Source organism: Lissotriton vulgaris, chromosome 7, assembly GCF_964263255.1.
Source record: "Lissotriton vulgaris chromosome 7, aLisVul1.2, whole genome shotgun sequence".
Classification (NCBI taxonomy): Eukaryota; Metazoa; Chordata; class Amphibia; order Caudata; family Salamandridae; genus Lissotriton; species Lissotriton vulgaris.
The window spans coordinates 514,376,420-514,395,677 of NC_141695.1; the positions used below are offsets into that span (position 1 = coordinate 514,376,420).

General features: G+C 44.5%; 1 long non-coding RNA gene across 2 annotated transcripts in view; it reads left to right on the forward strand.

The window, feature by feature from the left end:
- LOC147701967 (uncharacterized) overlaps positions 1-19,258 on the forward strand; it is a 440,939-nt gene that overhangs the window by 350,801 nt on the left and 70,880 nt on the right. The window contains exon 2 of one of the 2 annotated variants that reach the window (XR_015297488.1): positions 6,053-6,469. The exons of the other annotated variant lie outside the window; for it this stretch is intronic. This is a non-coding gene — a long non-coding RNA (uncharacterized LOC147701967). The remainder of the gene's footprint in view (positions 1-6,052; positions 6,470-19,258) is intronic. 2 annotated transcript variants of the gene reach the window in all.

Below are 19,258 nucleotides of genomic sequence, written 5' to 3' on the forward strand. Positions count from 1 at the left end.
TTAGGTTGAAGTCCTTAATGTCTTCATGCTACAGAAGTCTTTAGGGGTTTGGATGGTCAATTAAGCATTATATTAAGATGGAATTAACTATACATTTTAATGCATTGGTTCATGCAGTTATCTAGGGGTCTGTTCTTATCTTTGGTTATTCCATCATATTATAGCGTTTACCCACGGGCATTCTAAGTTTAGGCCGTGTTCGTATGTGTTAAGGGTAAAAATCCAATATAGTTTTATCAACAATTTATTATAACTGTATATTCACATTGTAAAAAAATGTACCCTTGTTTTTATTAAAATGCACTATTTTTGATATCATTTATGATTGTTTGTGTTATGGTTTAAGTCTTCTACTTTTGGGAATGTTGCAGTTGAATATATAGCTGGTGTTTTGCTATACAGATAGCCTGGGTGGTTACCTTCACATTACAAGTGCACTATTATACACTATTGTCTTTTCGCTATTTACTACCACTGTACCACATTTTGAGGCACCTACCCATTGACTATTTATATATGACAATACCTATCGACTATTTATATACCACAAACAATGTACAGAAAATAATTATAACTGTTAGACCTGAATTATATAGGTCTAGTTAGACTTGCCAGGCAAGTGGCAAGAGTGGAGATGTAAGGCTCCCATGCAACCATTCCCTGTCATGAGAACCCCTTTTGAGTGGGTGGGCATGGACATTGTGGGGCCTCTGGATCCCAAGACAGCCGTGGGCAACAGGTTCATACTGATCTTGATAGACCATGCCACCCATTACCCAGAAGCTATCTCTCTTAGGACAGCGACGGCACCCATCATGGCCCCAGCACTGATGGGATCTTTATCTGTGTGGGTTTCCCCAAGGAGGTGGTATCAACCAACTTCATGTCACTGTACATGAAGGCCATGTGGAGGGGGACAAATTAACCACCCCATTCAACCATCAGAGTAATGGGTTAGTTGAGAGATTCATCCGTACCCTGAAACGCATTATTGTGTGTCTGAACCCATGAGGCATAAGTGAGGCATCCTGTTGCCATGTCTTCTCTTCGACTACAAGGAGGTACCGTAGAAGGGGGTTGGCTTTAGCTCCTTTGAGTTGTTGTACGGGCACCCTGTGAGATAAACTTTACATTTTGTCACGGAGGAAGCTCTCGGCAGCCACCCCAGGATGCATTCATATATGAAGTAAAGGAGCGCAAGAGTGATGTCACCTACCTGGTAGACTTGCAGACTCCTAGGACCCCCTTGAGGTTCCTGCATGTGAACAGCCTCAAACTTCACTTTGAGAGGTCTGAGTTGACCATGCTCTTGGCTACTGATGCTGGGGTGGAAGAGGTGAGTGAACCTCTTCCTGACCTCATATCTGCCAAGGAGCAGGATGTGCCAGTAGAAGGTGTTATTTTCTCCCCTACACTGAGCAGCAGAGTGACTGTCGCCAGTTGCTGGAGGAGTTTGCCACTCTGTTTCCACTCACCTCAGGGGTCACCCATTTGGTGCATTCATTACATTGATAATGGGGATAGTCTGTCTGTGAAGTACAAGATTTACAGCTTTACTGACAGAGTGAAGACTAGCCTCAAGAAGCAAGTGTCCAGGATGTTAGCTTTAAGGGGGACTGAGACCTCTAGTGTTCCTTGCTCCAGCCCAGTCGTCTTGGTTCCCAAAGCTGCTGTGCCCAGTGCCACACCAGAACTGCGGTTTCTGCTTGGGCTACTGTGTGCTCAATGCTGTCACTAAGATTGACACACACTGCATCCCCAAGCTTATAATCTAATTAATCAGCTGGGAGCTGCCGAGTTCCTCAGTATGTTTGATCTAACTTCTGGGTACTGGAAGATTGACTTCACAGAAGGGGCACAGGTGGGGTCAGCTTTCTCAACACCAGAAGAGCACTACCAGTTCTGGGTCATGCCTTTTGGGTTGAAAGAATGCCCTTGCCACATTTCAAAGGTTGGTCAACCAGGTCCTTGCTGGGCTTGAGAATTTCAATGCTGCCTACCTTGATGACATTGCTGTTTTCAGCTCCAGCTGGGAGGAACACTTTTACCACCTCTGAGAAGTGTTAATGGCCCTGCAGAAGGCAGGCCTTACTATCAAGGCCTATAAGTGCCAGATAGCACATGGGTCTGTGGTGTACTTGGGACTCCAGGTAGGAAATGACCAAGTGGCACCCCAACAACCCAAGATCAACACTATTCTGGCTTGGGTATCCCTAAAGACTCAGACAGACGTGAGAGCCTTCTTAGGCCTCACTGGGTACTACCGATTTGTCAAAGGATATGGCAACATTGTTGCCCCCTTGACAGAGCTGACTTCAAGAAAGCAGTCATGTCAGGTGATCTGGACTGAGGCATGTCAGGTCACTTTCAAAACCCTGAAGAAGGTTGTGTGCACTGTGTCCGTGCTCAACGCTTCTGACTTCTCCAAGGAGTTTGTTGTGTAGACTGATGCCTCAGATCTTGATGTGTGAGCTGTGCTTCAGCAACTGCGCGGACAAACTCGCCCCACTGAGGACCCCGCCCAACAGACCCGGCAGCAAGAAGGCCCCATGGTTCACCGACGAACTCAAGAGCTCCAAGAAGAACTGCCGAGCCCTCGAGAAAGCCTGGAGAAGGGAGCCAACACCGGACAACATGACCACCCTCAAGCTCGCCACCTGAAAGCACCATCAACTGATCCGCGCCACCAAGAAAACAGCTTTCAAGGACCGGCTGGACAACAACGCACACAACTGCAAAGAACTCTTCAACATCGTGAAAGAGCTCTCCAACCCCAGCGCCGGGGCCAATGACATCACCCCATCGCAAGACCTCTGCAACTCCCTCGCCTCCTACTTCCACAACAAGATCGCGGACATACACAACAGCTTCAACACACAAACAACGCTCCCCACGACCACACCAACGCCCCCTACTACCACCCTCAGCGCCTGGACACCGATCAACACAGAAGACACCATCCGCATGATGAACTCCATCCACTCTGGATCTCCAACCAACCCCTGCCCTCACCACATCTTCAACAAGGCCGACGCTGTCATCGCACCCCACCTGCGGGACATCATCAACGCCTCCTTCGACACCGCCACCTTCCCCGAGAGCTGGAAGCACGCCGAACTCAGCGCTCTACTAAAGAAACCAACAGGCGACCCCACCGATCTCAAGAACTTCCGCCCCATCTCGCTCCTCCCGTTTCCAGCCAAAGTCATCGAGAAGACCGTCAACAAGCAGCTGGCCGCCTTCCTCAAGACGAATGGATCCCTCGACCCCTCACAGTTTGGCTTCTGGGCCAACCACAGCACCGAGACCGCCCTCATCGCTGCCACCGATGACATCCGTATCCTGCTCAACAACTGAGAAACAGCGGCCCTCATCCTCCTAGACCTCTCCGCAGCATTCAACACTGTCTGCCACCGCACCCTAGTGAAGTGCCTCAGCAACGTCGGAATTCAGGAGAAGGCACTGGAATGGATCACCTCCTTCCTCGACGGAAGGACACAGAGAGTTCGCCTACCACCGTTCAAGTCAGAGGCCACCGAAGTCATCTGCGGCGTCCCTCAGGGCTCCTCGCTCAGCCCCACCCTCTTCAATGTCTACATGAGCCCCCTGGCGGCCATCGCACGCCAACACAACCTCAACATCATCTCCTACGCCGACGACACCCAGCTGATCCTTTCCCTGACCAACGACCCCGCCGCCGCCAGAGCCAACCTTCACGAAGGGATGAAAGACGTAGCCGAGTGGATGACAACCAGCCGCCTGAAACTGAACTCAGACAAGACGGAAGTCCTCATCTTGGGATCCGCGCCCTCCGCCTGGGACGACACCTGGTGGCCCCCCGCCCTGGGCACCGCACCCAAACCGACAGACCACGCACGCAACCTGGGCTTCATCCTCGACTCCTCCCTCTCCATGACCAGACAAGTCAACGCCGTCTCCTCGTCGTGCTTCAACATCCTGCGCATGCTACGTAAGATCTTCCGGTGGATCCCCACCGAGACCAGGAAGACGGTCACCCAGGCCCTCGTCACCAGCCGCCTGGACTACGGCAACGCCCTCTACGCCGGAACCACCGCCAAGCTCCAGAAAAGACTCCAGCGGATCCAGAACGCCTCAGCCAGACTCATCCTCGACATCCCCCGACGCAGCAACATCTCCGGACATCTGAGAGACCTGCACTGGCTCCCCGTCAACAAGAGAATCACCTTCCGTCTCCTCACCCACGCACACAAAGCCCTACACGACCAAGGCCCGAGTTACCTCAACAGCCGCCTCAACTTCTACGCTCCCAAACGCCATCTCCGATCGACCAGTCACGCCCTCGCCGACGTCCCCCGCATTCGAAGAGCGACAACAGGAGGAAGGTCCTTCTCCTACCTGGCCGCCAAGACCTGGAACTCCCTCCCGACCGACCTCCGCCTGACCCAAGACCACCTCTCCTTCAGGAAGAAGCTCAAGACCTGGCTGTTCGAGCAGTTGCGGACCCCCCCCCCCCCAAGCGCCTTGAGACCCTCCGGGTGAGTAGTGCACGTTATAAATGTATTGAATGATTGATTGATTGATTGGGCCTAGATCAACCTGTAGCTTTCAATAGTAGGAGGCTTCTTCCCCGGGTTGAAGTAGCTAAGACCCTACTTGTTTGGGACTCACTTCCGAATTCAGACCGACTATAGGCCCCTCAGATGGCTAATGCAAATGAGGGGTGAGAACCCAAAACTGTTGATGTGGTCCATCTCCGCACAGGGAATTGACTTTAGGATGGAACACCCTCCTGGCACAGAACACACCAACGCTGACGCCATGTCCAGGTTCTTCCAGCTTGGTGAAGAGAACTCCCATGAGGTTTGGTAGTTCTCACTACTTTCTGCTGGGGGGGGACATTGTTAGACCTGGCATCTTTGGCATGTTCCCCCCTGTTTTTTTTGCTTCTGACCTCCTGTTTTTGACTGTGTGCTGCATATAATTTTTGCTAGTTTAGGACTCTGGGCACTTTACCACTGTTGAGCAGTGCTAAAGTACATGTGCTGCTGGTGTAAATTGTATCTGTAATTGGTTATCCTTGATTGGCATATTTGATTTACTGGAAAGTCCTTAGTAAAGTGCACTGTGTGTGCCCATGGCCCGTAAATCAAATACTACAAGTGGGTCTGCAGCACTGATGGTGCCACCCACATGAGTAGCTCCAGAAACATGTCACAGACCTGCCACCGCAGTTTCTGTGTGGGCAGTTTTAAACTGCCATGTCAGCCTGGCAAGGGCAACCACTAGCCTGGCCTAAACCTTCCCTTTTTACTACATGTAAGGTACCCCTACGGTAGGCCCAAGTTAGCCCTATGGACAGGGTGCAGTGTATTTGAAAGGTGTACCACATGTGTTTGACATATCCTGATAGACAAATGCTGCTAATTTCGTTTTTCACTATTGCAAGGACTATCTCTCCTATAGGCTGTTATTGGAGCTGCCTTGTAACCTCTTACAAGTGTAAATTCCAATTGTGAATAGATATAGAGCTAGAGTGGTGGGAGGAGCTGTCACTGACACCTGAATAGGGCTATGCTTGTCCTCACACAAGGCTGTCTCCACCCCCCTGTTGTGAGTCTGAAGCCAGGTCAGGGGAAGTCAGGGTCTTGTGCACTACAAAGACTTTCTTTTGAAGTTTGCTTACTTCAAAGGCAGAAAATTGTATAATTACTGGAGCTGTGATACCATAACTTCAGAACACATATGGACCAAGAGGACATTCTGCCAGCAGGATATGACACTCTGCTGGTTGCTTTGTTGTGCTGTCCTGCTTCTCTCTGCATCTTTCCTGGGAGTGAAAGGACTGACTTTGCTTTCTACATCCTACACCAAGGTTTGTGTGTACTTGCCTCCTGTTAAGAAATCTCAGGGCCATCGAAGACTTTTCCTGCCAGTGTCTGGGTTCTTCTGCTGAGAACCCTGACTTGCCAAGTGGTGCCAAATCCAGTTTCTGGGGTCTTGGAATTAGAATGTGGTAGATCTGAGGAGAAAATCCATGCATTGACTCTTAGCACTCGTTTTTCCAATGTAGCACCGCCCTGCAGTTGAGAAACCATTGCATTGCTGCTGTGTGGCCGAAGAATCGATGCAGCGCCTGCCATGCGGCTGAAAGATCACTGCAATTCAAGTACTGAGCACATTGTCACAGACATCCATGGCGCATGCTCCGACTCCGGTGAGGCCCTGCTGTGCAGCTGAAGAAATCAATGCATCACCAGCTTCGTGACTGTGAAATCACCGCATTGCCTGTTCCTCCGCATCATCACAGAGCGTCTGGATTCTGGACCCATCGTCCCTGTGCACTAAGTTCTTCATTGATGTTGCCCAGCAGTTAAGAACCAAGGCCGCGTGTCCAGTGAGCCATGCATTACCTCCCCTGCGCTGCAGTAAGGAACCAACACATCAACTCCCCTAGGAGTAAGGAACCGATGCATCACTTCCCCTTGAAGTAAGGAACCAATGTATTGTTTTGCTTTTCTGGTGCCTCACCTCCCCTGCACCTGTTTTCATCTTTGAATTTGATGCATCCCAGGTACTTTGTGCTAAAAATTACGCATCCATAGTTTCCTATTTACTGAACTAATTTGAACCTTTTAAAAGTGATAGCTTGACTTGTGTATGTTGGATGTTTGACGTTTTGGTCTTGTTTTATTCAGATAAATATTGGTTATTTTTCTAAGCAGGTGTGGTATCCTTTTGGAGTGTTTTCACTGTGTTACTGTACGTGTACGTACAAATGCTTTAAACATTGCCTCGGAGGAGGAGCTTCGCACGCAAACAAGATGGTCGCGTGAGCACAGGGCTCCCGAGACCCTCGCCACCTCCCGCATCTATCCTGAATTTTAACCTGAATACGACGACGGGTTATTGAAATTGCAACCCAGCTGATATAATAGCTGCTTTAAAAAATCGATTTGGACCCCGGGAACCGAAACTACGATACTTTGAACTTTTGTGGCCTGCTTCATGGAACTGCCTGGGCCTCGAGTCACTGTGGTGCCCAGGTGGTAGTTGAACAACAACGGCTTGCTGGGTCCTGCTCAAAACCTTGGAGTTAACTTTTGGTTTCGTTTTTGGTTCTTCTGCCTCTTCCTATTTCCACACGGCTCTGGCAGTCCGGGAGCCGGACCCCGCAACTTCACCGTGTGCCAGCTGCCGAGTGTTCCTGATCGTGTGATCTCCTGCTGAGACTCACACTTGGATATCCCTGTGGGTGAATCGTGAGGAGTCATTTTTACCAGGTCTCAAAGGCCCCACCGGGTCGCAACATCTAATATGGCGGGCAAACCGGACAGCGAGAAACGAAAGATCAAAACCACTCACCAAAGGGGGTACTATTCAATTGAACATTATGGATTGCTATACCCATCCTAAAGGGTCCCCCGGTGGTGCGAGTAGGTCTCTGGAAGATGCGGGTGACGGCTCAGCCGCAGTGGATGATTTGACCCTGCGTGATGTCATGGGCGCCATTGCTAGCATGAAGACCTCCATTGGCCAACAATATGAGGCTCTGGCTCTAAAGCTTGACACTGTGGCAATCGATGTCAACTTGATCAGGGCAGATTTATCAAAGACTAACGAAAAGGTCAAATCCCTAGATTTGAAGACCTCCAGCCTTACGACCGATGTTTCCAATTTACAGATGGAGGTTCGCAACCTACGATCCTCCAATGATCTCTTTGCTCACCGGCTGGAGGATTTTGAAAGTCGGGCAAGACGCAATAACGTACGTATCATTGGGGTTCCTGAAAAATCAGAAGAGTTAACCGCAGATCTCCTTGTGGAAGACCTCATCTCAAACCATCTTGCCCCCAAAGGCCTCAGCAACTTTTTCGCGGTGGAACGCGCACACAGAGTGCCGGGTGGGAAGCCGAAGCCGGGTGCCCGTCCACGGCCTATAATCGGCAGAATTTTCAATTTCAGAGATAGAAACGCTATCCTGCAGGCATCACGGGTGGGTGGCCCCACGAAGTTTGAAAACACAACGGTGAGCTTCTACCCTGATTTCACCCAGTTTATTCAGAAAGAAAAGATGGGGTTCCAGGGGGTGAAGCGGCGACTGAGAGACATGGGTATGAAATACGCAATGCTTTTTCCAACTCGGCTACGTGTTGAACACAATGATCGGACGTTCTTCTTTGACCGCCCCGAGAGAGTGAGTGACTGGCTTGATACGTTGTCTACACAGCATGATCGCTCAGAAAATTCTGGAGGTGCTGAAGGTGGCCCGTTGGAACAAGAATGAGAAGTGGTTACTGGTTTCCGGACAGTGTACAGAACTGGCAGCTGTGGTTTGATGACTTTTGTATTTGCGATACTTATGGTGTTATACCCAAAGGTGGAGAGGGGGGTGGGACTCTCCCTCCTCCGGGTTTCTTCTTGTAGACTAGTTTAATGTTAGGGCGACAGGCACACTGCAAGTTGGGGTGGCTTTTGAGTCTAACGCAGGGGTGCAGGGTGGAGGGGTGTGTTTCGGGGATTTGTTGGGGGGTTGGGAGGGGGGTTTGGGTGTGTTTCATTTTGTTTCAAGGCAACACATTATTTTGCATCTGGATCTGGGTGTTGTATTCGCTGTGGGGTGGATTCTGCACTTACTTCGGGATGGGGTATGGGGTTGAAGTTATTGTGTTGGAATGTTAACGGGTTGGGGGATAGGATAAAACGAGGAGTAGTGTTGCAGCTATTGAGACGCCTCTCCCCTGACGTAGTTTTATTGCAAGAGACACATCTGATCGTAAATACATGCCATGCTATGAATCGGCGAGGATATCGTCCAATTGCACACTCTGGATTTACTACTGGATCTAGGGGAAAAAAATAAACATTGCCTCTGCGATAAGCATGAATGCTCGTACCAAGCTACCAAGAGGGTCAGCAGGGGTTATTTTAGTTGTATATTCCCCTTACTCTGACTAGAGTGAGGGCCCATACTTGGATAGGGTGTACACCACTGCCAACTAGAGACCCTATTTCTAACAGTAACTGTATGTGTATTTAGGTATGTTGATACCATTTCTGATGACAGGGAAGCATAGGCTTATGGCTTTCTCCAAGGGAGCCAGTGTTGTGTCAGATTGCTAATTCTCTGGAGGACAGGGTTGCTCAAAATCTGTAGTTAGATGCAATAATTTCAAGACAGGCCACCTACTGGTACTATAGAGGTAGAATAGGTGTAGAGGCCAAAGGCCTCTGAGGCTGGGTGGATGCCTCAATGGGGTTGTGTGCAATGCAGGAAGGTGGTGATGCCTCTCCATTGAGAGCAACATGGCCTAGAAGACGAAGAGCCATGGATGGTGCAGATGCCCAGAGTGAAAAACATCAGGTGACAGTGTCCGACTGGATGCCCATGCATTCACTCCCAGGCAGCCCCTTTGCATGCTGATAGAGATCAGCAAGTATAATAGTAATAGAAAGAGGACTGTGGATGCTCCACCATGATGGCTTCCCATATTCACAGTGAGCTATGCATCTACAAGTGTAATTTAAAACGGAAAACGATCAACTACACCCATGCATCCAAAGTGCACCTAATCTCTGCAGAACAAAGGCAGAAATTGAGGAAGGCATCAATACCTGTTTTCTTGCCCCAGCTCTAGCGAGCACCTTATTCCACATTGCACTTTCTTTGGACTGCGTTACTGGTCCACCGCTGCAGTTTCCTGCCAATTGAGCTGAGGGACACAGCCCAACCCACTTAGGCTACTCCCACTTCCGGCAGGTTGTATTGCTAGTGGCTGTTAAGCTTCATCCTCTTCACTATATAAGCTGCATGCTGCGCCGGACGCGCCAAAAAGGCGCACCAAAGGCAAGCCCATCTGCACCCGTCCACGGCCAGGGCCAGAAATGCTGCTGGTTCCAGCCCAGGTTTACTCTATACAAGAGAGGAACTTTTGGCGTTAAAGACAAAAGTTAGTAAGTGCGAAGTCTTTATCCAGACAGATAAAATAAAAGGCCTATTCACTTGCCTTTGCCTTAAATGCAGACATACGTTCAAATATAATCGGAGCCCCGCACCTGGCCATGCCCCCGTTGCTGACTGCAAATATTATCTTAAGCAGCTGCACTGTGACCTTGTCAATGCCAGATCCTTAGCTAAAAATGTGCTTCATATTCACAACATGCTAGTAAATCAGAATCTAGATTGTCTTTTTATCACTGAAACATGGCTAAGAGAATGCGCAAACCCTCACATTGTGGAAGCCCTCCCACCAGGTTATACAATTTCTAGACAAGATAGAAATGGGCAAAGAGGGGGGAGCTTGGCAATAATATACAGGAGCTCCCTGAAATGTTCTATATGAAATTTTACAGAAGTAAAAGAAGCTGAAAGCCTCAGCTTCTGCCTCCAACCCAACAGCTCAATATTGTTTACTGAGGCTATGATCTACAGACCCCCTGGATCCAGTCTTAAATTTTTAGACAGCCTGGGTGAAAGCATGAATTCCCTGGTGGTCTCATATGCCAACTTCACCATCCTGGGAGATTTCAACATACATCTAGAATCAAATAATACCCTTAGCACAAACAATCTCACAGAAATTATAAACACTCTGGGTCTAAAACAAGAGATAGAGGGGCCCACACATTGTGCAGGACACACCCTGGATGGTATATGTACAAATGCCGTCTGTCTCAAAACAGATCTACCAGTCACGATAACCTGGTCAGACCATAAGCTTATTCCTCTTAGGATTGGCTATACTACCGCACACCCGGTGAAAAACCTCAGGCAAATTGGTCCTACATTGAGACGCAAGTGGAATAAAATGCTCTCTATCCCCGACTTAAACGGCACGATAGAAGTGGGAAAACCCATTGTTACTGGGGACCCCTCAATAGACTCTGATATTTTTAATGATTGGATGACCTCTCTAGCCAATAGAAAAAGCACTTAAAAAAATATTTTGCTTCATGGCTCACCTCTCGTGGATACCATAAACCCCACCATTAACCAAATAATCAATTCCTCTTTTAAACTAGAAAGAGTACCCGGCAACTGGAAAATTGCTGCTGTTAAACCCCTTCAGAAAAAGAAACTCCCAGACCCAACCACTCTCTCCAATCTCAGACCTATCTCTCTGTTACCATGTCTGAGTAAAATAACAGAGAAAGTGGTCAGTATACAGCTTAACACCTTGACTGCTAAGGCAATTCCCACTGGGTGCTGGCCTACTACTAATCCCATTTTGCATGACGAGCTCAGCTCGTCATCAGCACAGCTCAACCGTGCATCATGACGAGCTGAGCTCGTCATGAGCATCGAAGGGGTTAATGTCTTTCTGCAGGAAGCAAATATCTTACACCCCAAACAATCGGGTTTTAGACCTGGTCATTCAACTGAAACAGTGCTGCTCCATAATACTGAAACCCTAAAGTTCGCCCTAGATCAGGGCAAGTATGCAGTATTGATTCTGTTGGACTTATCGGCCGCATTTGACATGGTCTCCCATGATATTCTGGGAGACAGGCTTGCGAATAGTGCCATTACTCACAAGGCGTTGGCTTGGCTAACATCTTTTTTTGAAATACAGGTGACAAATAGTAACATTAGGAAGCTACAATTCAACAGGAAAATATCTGCCATCAGGGGTCCCACAGGACTCATCCCAGAGCCCAACTCTTTTTAATCTTTACATGTTACCATTACTCACTCTGATCACCTCATTCGAAATTGAATCCATTTCATACGCAGATGACACTCAGCTAATTTTCATTCTCAACAAAAAGTCCACAACAGCTTATGGACTGGATAAAACTCAACCATCTCAAATGTAACAGCCATAAAACTGAAATCATGCTGTTTCAAAAATGTAATCTCTTTATGCCCACACAATGGTGGCAGCCGAATACGGCTCCATCTCCCAACATAGTAGATACTGTGAGGAATCTAGGGATCAGGTTTGATCCCACACTATCCTTCCATAATCAATCCCTTGCAGTTACAGGTATGTGTTTTCACATGATAAAAACTCTGAAAATTTTATTTGATTTACATCCGGTCACTGCTAGGAAAACAGTCGCAGAAGCACTAATCCCATCACGTCTGGATTACTGCAACAGTCTGTATGCAGGTGCCAAAAAAGCTGCTCTAAAAAGATTACAAGTAATCCAGAATGCCGCTGCTAGGCTGGCACTTAAATTGCCTAAGGGGTCCTCTTCAGCGGCGGCACTCAAAACCCTGCACTTGGCTACCAATACATAAAAGGATCATTTTCAAAATCTTAATTATCATTTTCAGGGCCATCAGGGAAACAGGGCCCAAATACCTAAGGTCCAGGAGTGGACCCTATGTTACTCAGCGACTCTTGCGGTCTTCCTCGACAAACCTTTTATTATCTATTTTCGTAAGGAGAGAGGTGGCAAAATGGCAGTTTCTTTGGAGACAGAGAAAGCCTTTGATAGGGTTAAATATCTATTTAGGGTTATGAAAGGAATATGATTGGGAGCATAGTGCACAGCAACATTAATATGGTTATACAGGGCACCATCGACAATGGTTGCAGGAATGGAGTTTGAAGTCAAGACAGGCAGCAGACAAGGATGTCCCCCTCTCAACTAGAACCCTTGCCCATTGCCATTCCTCAGGCTGTTGATGCGCAAGGGGTAATTCCACCAGCAGGGAAACATGAAGACTTGCTCCATGCCAGTGACATACCAGTGACTTTCTCGGAACCGAATACATAAAGAACAGACCTCACTGATATGATTTTGTGCTTTTCAGCCTTTATGGATACAGAATTAATTTGAAAAAGTCCGAGGCTGTTTCACTCACAAACCACACCCCCATTGCAGCCCTGAGGGACCATCTATTTAGTTGGAAAGCATCTAGTGTAAAGTACCTGGGGATCAATATAAGCGTTGGACGAGACCGCATTGCTGACTGTAAATTACTCCCACTGATAGCAGAGATCAAATCAAACCGGACTGGATAATCACACCTCAGCCTTTTCATGTGGGGTAAGACAGGGATAATTAAGATGAATGTTATGCCCCGTTCGAATTATGTAATATATATTTTTTAGTACATCTCTCCCCACAATTGGTGGCATAACATAACTTAGATTTGTAAAGTACACCTTCACCTAGAAGGGTATAGTAGCGTGAATGACTGATGTTTATTATTACTCAACTCAATGGTACTCATGTTTTTGACCTCAGAAGGATGAAAGGTTGAGTGCCTCTAACCCCTGATTGTCTGCGATGTACTGTGCCTGGCAAAGAGCACACAACATAATGGGAGAAAACAAGGAAATACATAGAAATGCACCCCTATAGTGTAATAGTGACATACTGAAGAGACGTAGAGCTTTGCTCGGAGGTGTTTGGAGTCAAATACATAAAAAACAAAAAGAATCTCCCGATTGATGGTGAGATGAAAATGTCTGACATTTACACAAGAGGAATTCAAGCTTCAGTTTTGGAATTATGGACCCCTCACGCACTAAAGTGAACTACAAGGCCCCCATCAATAGGTTCACAGGACTCCTCCATACTGAAACTTTTATGCACCTATGGAACTTTTAAGGAAGTGGTGTCTGGACTTTAGAGAGCACTGAGACTATTCTCCGATCCTATCCAGCCAGTTGAAAGATTGGAGGACGCCCATTTACAAGTAGACTACTCCGAGGAGGAGTGGCCAGACCTTATAACAGTGCATGGCAGGCCCGAATGAGAAGCATGCTCCAAACTAGGATGCTATAAAATGCTTCATATAATGGAGCATTTGACAATTCAGACAGTCTTGTTACACGACTTTGTCTTGTACCCGGAGATCCTGCAAACGAGGTGGGTAGCTACAGCCTTAGCCATGGCGAAAATCCGTATCCTCAGGCATTGGCGAACTTCTCAATGTCGTAGCATTAAGTCATGGTTACAGGAAATATACACATGTTCTTCCTAAGAATGGGTGATACAAAGTCTTGCTGACCAATTACACAAATTTCAAGAAGTATGGGCCTGCTTTATCTACTACTATTCTGCACTACTTTGCTCCCCCATGATGAAAGCATTATCACAATAAAGGAAATATACTTTAAGAATATGCCACTGACCTATCGCAAACGTCTATTCCCAGGGCCCCAGACAATATGTAACTAGTGAAAACTATAGGGCATGGTGACATAATTTGAATTTGCTCATTAGAAAAGGAAAGAAATAGAGACTTAAAGAATATTTTCTTATATGGATAAAAGTCAGAGTATAATTTCGCAATGAGTTGTATATACTGTGTTATGTTATTGTTGAGGAAATAGTAGACAGACAGGAGCCGGACAAGGGATGCCAGATGGTTACATTCTTGTACTCATTAGATATTGATGGGGAAGGGAAGTAAAGATGAGGACAAAGAATAATGAACTAAACTTCAAAAGTGAAAGGCAGTCAGTTCTATATCACAGAGAAAAATCCAATAACTCAGCGCCTCCCCTAATGTATATTTATTTATAAATGTATTTATTTACAGTTGTTTTATACAACACTTATTTCACTTCTTAAAGCTCATAATGGTTTAATTACGTCACTATCTGGCAGCAGTTCCTGGCTTTAAAATATATACGTGTTCAAATAGACTGATTTTAGTATCTCTCTGTCACAGTCGGTGACTAAGTATGCAAACTCTGAGAGTAACAAATGCACTATTTTTGACCATATTGTGTCCAATAGCTCTTGCACATTTTTAAAGCACAATTATCTTTGTTATTGTTGGAAATTACCATAATTTGTGTGGTATTCCCACATATTTTTGCCTTCTTTTGCCTCTGCAAACCAGTAGTAAAGTGCATGTGCTCTCCCTTTCAAACATGCAGTTGATTCGTACATCTAATTTGCTTGTACGTGCCCACTACACAGTTCTATGTGTACTGAGGGCCTGCAAATTTAATTAAACCAGTGGGCTGCAGCACTCATTGTACCATTCACTAAAGTAGCACTGTACAAATCTGTCTCCAGGTCTGCCACTACAGCCTGAGTAGGCAGTTTTAAACTGACATTTCAACCTGTAAAAATCACGTTTTTGACGGGCATAAACATTCCTTTTCAATATCTGTAAGTCACCCTAAGGTAGGCCTTTTGCCTAATAAGGTGTGGTGCCTGGTATTTAAAAGTAGGACATGTAGAAACTAATGTTGTACATGTCCTAGCAGTGAAAACCTTCCAAAGTTGTCATTTTACTGTGACAAGGCTGGCTGTTCCACAGGCTAACACTGGTTTACATTCTTACACTTAATAAATGCTAAATGCAGTTTAGAAACAGCTAGATAAAGAGTTCAAGGACACTTCCCGAAAGTAGTCTTGTTCCTGCCTAAAACCAAAAGGCATTTCTGCCAGTATCCAGTGGTCACCTGACGACAAATAGCAGTGGCGAAATGTGTATAGCTCCTAGACAGTTGACAAAGGGGCACTGGACGTGTGGGAAGGAGAATTATTTTTTTTGTCCTCATTTGTATTTAGCCATTATAGATTGGAGATGCAAAAAGTAAAAAGAACACAAGATGAAAGGTTTTATATTTCTGACTTTTTCTTTGCACCAATATGTGAGGGAGTCCGATCTCTCCTTTGAGGAGGGGATGTATTGAGCATTTTGGACCCTCGATTGGTCTAGCCGTATACCCCTTTATTTTTTTCCCCATTTTCTTTCTCTATTATGATAGGGTACATGGAATTTCCGCTCCAGGGCTGTCAGTCCAAACCATCTTGGACATTTCTGGCCTGTATTGCTACCACATAATCATAGCACTAAATCAACCAGTAAAAAATAATGGAGAAAGAGACACCAATAGCTAAGAAAAACTCAATGAAGAAGGAGCTACCACAAAAGAAAAATTAAATAACAAGACTTTAGGCAGTTTTTTTTTGTTACAATTGCCTACTCTTACACCAATCATCCCAAACATTCCAAAATTTAGTTTTTTTGTAATGCGTATTGCCCTATCCAATTTTGCAAATCTGTGTATCGAGTTGAGCCATTCACACCCAAGAGGGGGAACAGGTAGAATCCGCTTAATGCACAATTCCCTGTGCGCCAATAAGATTAGCAAAAACTTAAAGGTTTTATGTTGTATAGATATGTTGATTATTAAATATTCATCTGGTGTTACGTCAAAAATAACGTGCGGAAGAATCACCTTAATTTCATGCTCCATAATGCTGGAAATCGTTTCACCTACTTTTCCCCAAAAGGATTGGATGGAAGGACACCGCCAAAACATATGTGCTTCGTTTGCATCAGCTTCCCCACATTTGAGGCACTTCACAGCTCTGGTGCAGATTTTGGATATCCTTCGCGGAGTCCAATACACCTTAGGAATAGTAAATAAATGATTTTTTCTTAAAGGTGCAGACTTAATAATTTGCCATAAAAAAGACCGAGATACTTGCCATAAAGTGTCAAGATCGTAGCTCAGCAGTTCCTTCATCCAAATTGATTTAAACCACAGCTGTGAGTCATCTTGGGGCTGAACTAGCATCCAGTACTATTCAGCAATTTCTTTTCGACCTGAAGGTTTGGTAGCCAGTTTAGATTCAAAAAGTTTGTTACCATTTCCACATCTTCTCAGTGATTTGGCCCAACTAGATAGCTGGTAATATTTAAATTCGGAGAAAGCCTCTTCTGTAATGTCCTGTATCTTTTGTCATGAGATTAACTCCGACCCCTCTGGCAATTCACCCCATCTCTCGATTCCCTTTGCTTGGATTGGAACTGCAAAAGAATCTAATAGGCATACTGGCTTTCCGGTGAATTCCATATTGGAGTGTAGGTGCTATAATAGGGGATTCACAATATCACTCTTGTTTGATACCATACTATACAAGCTGCCTGTAGAATTTTTTATTTCACTTTTTTTTTTTAAATTTCGGATCTCCAAATTTATAGAGAGAAAACCGAGATTGGGGCTGGAAGCCAAATGGCAATGCCCGGAATAATGGTGTAAAAGCAGCAGTGTCACCCAATAGTTGCCTGAAAAATTTTAAGTGAAAAGCTCTCTGGTATTGCAGAAGATCTGGGCTGGCGACCCCTCCATTTCTTTTTTTTCCCTGAGCTTTCACCAAGCTATTCTGGGTCTTTTCTTGCCCCAAATAAAACTAGAGAAAGACCTTGACTTTTAGTTATCCAGTCCTTCTTGAACTCCAATGGAATTGAATTGAATAAAAATGTATATTTGGGTAAAATTGCCATTTTCAAAAGGTTCGACTTTCCTAAGAAGGATAAAGGTAGAGAGTCCCATTTTTGCAATTGTGCCCTGACCTTAGATGTGACTTTATCAACATTTGCCTTTGGTAGTAATTCAAGCTTCTGAACCACCTCTATCCCCAGATACCTAATACTATGTCGAATCTGGTCACACCTAGAGTACGTATTCCATTGCATGACCTCTGTTTTTGCTGGATTAACTGCATATCCCGATACCTCCCCGAAACTTTTTAAAGTGTCCGCAAATTGCTCCTATTGAATCTTGAAGATGTCCAGTAAATATCATTAGGTCATCTGCATGAAGGCCTATTTTCTTTACTCATCCATTACAGGAAAATGGAATAATATCCTTACACTCCCTTAGTTTGATGGTGAGCGGCTCTATATACAAATTAAACAGTAAAGGTGAAAGGGGGCACCCCTGCCTAGTGCCCCTACCTTTTATAACCTGGGATGAAAGAGTGCCATTTACCAAGACTCGAGCAACAGGATTTTTGTACAATGATTTAATTGCTTACAGAAAATGATGGCCTAAATTAAAGCCTTGAATTACTTTTTGAAGAAAAAACCAGTTGACCCTATCAAACTCTTTGGCTGCGTCACAAGTCATGACTGTTAGGGGCATGGCATTTGCGGTGGCCAAAACGATTGTGCCTATTAGTTCATGAGTTAAATCATGCAAATGCCTACCCTTAATAAAACCCTTCTGATCATTGTGAATCAATAGGCCGACCACCCTCTCCAACCTCTTTGTAATTACTTGTGTGTATATTTTATAGTCAGAGTTGAGCACGGGGATCGGCCTATATGACTCGCAAAGTTTTGGGTCTTTGTTAGGTTTTAATAATATAATTATTGTAGCCATATCCCAGGATGCAAGGAAATCTTGTTTTTACAATATAGATGGAATTAAACAAGTCAAGCAGAATGGGAGCAAGTTCCTCTTTCATAAGAGAGTACATTTTGTTGGGAAGGGTATCAGGGCGGGATCACTGAAATAATATAGACTGCCAAAATATCGACCTGCAAAAATATCGTTGCCAAAATATCGACAGACAAAATATCGATTTTCTATCTACAAACAGGTAAGTACAAAAATATCGAGTACAAAATATCGTTAACAATAATATAGATGTAAAAAATATCGACTTTATTAAAAACAGTGTTAAATTAAATTAATATTAAATTTAAATGACTAAAATATACTTAAAAATACTTAAATTAAATTATAATAATTAAATAATAAATGAAAATAATTTTTAAAAAAATTTACAATCTTATTTGTTGACCCTGAACCCTAAAATATACCCCTTTACCCAAAAACCCAAAACTGACCCTGAACCCTAAAAATACCCCTTTACCCAAAAACTAAAAACTGACCCTGAACCCTAAAAATGCCCCTTTACCCAAAAACTGAAAACTGACCCTGAACCCTAAAAATGCCCCTTTACCCAAAAACTGAAAACTGACCCTGAACCCTAAAAATGCCCCTTTACCCAAAAACTGAAAACTGACCCTGAACCCTAAAAATGCCCCTTTACCCAAAAACTGAAAACTGACCCTGAACCCTAAAAATACCCCTTTACCCAAAAACTGAAATCTGACCCTGAACCCTAAAAATGCCCCTTTACCCAAAAACTGAAAACTGACCCTGAACCCTAAAAATGCCCCTTTACCCAAAAACTAAAAACTGACCCTGAACCCTAAAAATACTCCTTTACCCAAAATGTAGCAATATTATTTAATTACCAATTAATTATTAATTAACAATAACAATAAAGTAAATATATTAGCACATTAGCTGTAATTATTTTAATAATTAATATTATTTTTTCCCAATTAATTACTTAATAATAACACAAAATTATATATTAAAATGTACTCTAATTAATGTAATTAACTAATTACAATTAATCAATTACCAATTAATTACTAATTCAAAATATGTACAAAATTATATTAATTAATTAACTAATTATTATTAATTATCAATTAATTATTAATTATAAATATTTACAAACATATATTAATTAATTAATTATTATTAAA